The sequence below is a fragment of the Arachis ipaensis genome, chromosome B05, assembly GCF_000816755.2.
Source record: "Arachis ipaensis cultivar K30076 chromosome B05, Araip1.1, whole genome shotgun sequence".
NCBI lineage: Eukaryota > Viridiplantae > Streptophyta > Magnoliopsida > Fabales > Fabaceae > Arachis > Arachis ipaensis.
In genome coordinates, this window is record NC_029789.2 from 1,520,598 (window position 1) to 1,522,133 (window position 1,536).

Consider the following 1,536-nt stretch of genomic DNA (forward strand, 5'->3'; position numbering starts at 1 on the left):
TCTGCTACGCCCCCTACAGATACAATGACACAAGAGAGAAAGCCCGCGGGGTGATTCCTCCCATGTCTCCCAGCAGGATGTCCTTCCACCATCGTCCGTCATCCGGCTAAAAATTTGGCCTGATGGCATGTAGTCGTGAGTATATATTGTATTTTAATCTTACGTGTAATGTTAGGTTTTGTCTATGAGCTTTTTAATGTTAGGTTTTTTTTCTGTTAGGTTTGCACCAAATCCTAATTCTTACACACAGGAGGTCTTTAATGTCATTAAGTCAGTGTACAACCACCCATGGCCGACTTCCACCCAAATCCCAGCTGAGACCAGAAATTGATAGTTTCAGAAGTGGGCAGTAAGAACCCAATAATATTGAATTAATTAATTGTATTTCAACTACTGGTTCCAGTGGCAACGCTCGCTGCTAGTGGGACACCGACGACAAGACCTACTCCGCCACTTCAGTAGGGGGACCACGATGCCAACGACGACGACGATTATCAGGATCCGTAAGGGTTAGGGTTTTATGTATTTTTGTTTATTTTGTTTACTTCATTGTACTCTACTTATGTGATATTTTATTGTATTCATAGTATTTATTTTTAATAAAATAATTTGTTGATTTTTTGATAATTTTAAATTTCTGATAACAATTTTGTTAACAAGAGTTTTAATTTAATTTGACTGTTAGTTGTAGCTAAACTGTGCCCAAAAAATATAAAAAATACTACCGTATGATTAATCGGATAATAATTATCAACTCAGTCTCGACAAATTCATTAAAAACACCGACGAAAAATTCACCAGTAATTAGCGTCGGATGAAAAAATCCGCCAGTAAGGAGTTTTCGGTACTATTTACATTGTTAACTCTAGGACGATAATAAATCCAATGGTAATTTAATTACTAGTAGATTTATTCAATTAATCCGACGGTAATCAGCAATTTTCTTATAGTATAATTACATTAGTCTCTAACCTCTAATGTGAATGTTTGAATTGAAGGAATTAGTTCCCGGTTCTCACCTCTCTCCCGACGGACTCGCAGTAAAACACACTAAGTCTTCCGAGAGTGCAAATTGAGCCAAGTGATCCTGCCTAGTTTATCTAAAGCACTCCTTTTCGCCCCCGAACAAGAGGGTTATTCTCTTGGAGCGGAGAAAAACTGCGCTTGCTTCCTTTGATGCCAGATCACTTGAAGGAGAGGTCAACAGCTACGAATAGTGACTTCTCCACCGGAAAGGTAGGAGTTGCATGGCTGTCGTCAGCTCGTGTCGTGAGATGTTTGGTCAAGTCCTATAACGAGCGTGTCCTTCCGTCCCCCCAATTAGCTAGTTGTCCCGTCCGTCGTCCAATCCATCACTTCGTTTTTCATCTCAAAATTTAATTTGTATGAAATAATAATGTTAAATTAATATCCAAAGAGAATTCAAGTTTTAATTTGTTTATTTATAGAAATTTTATTAAAATTAAGATATTTAATTCGGATTTTAGCTACCCATTTTCTGTAAAATTGGTCATTTGAACTAGTTCGTTGATCTTG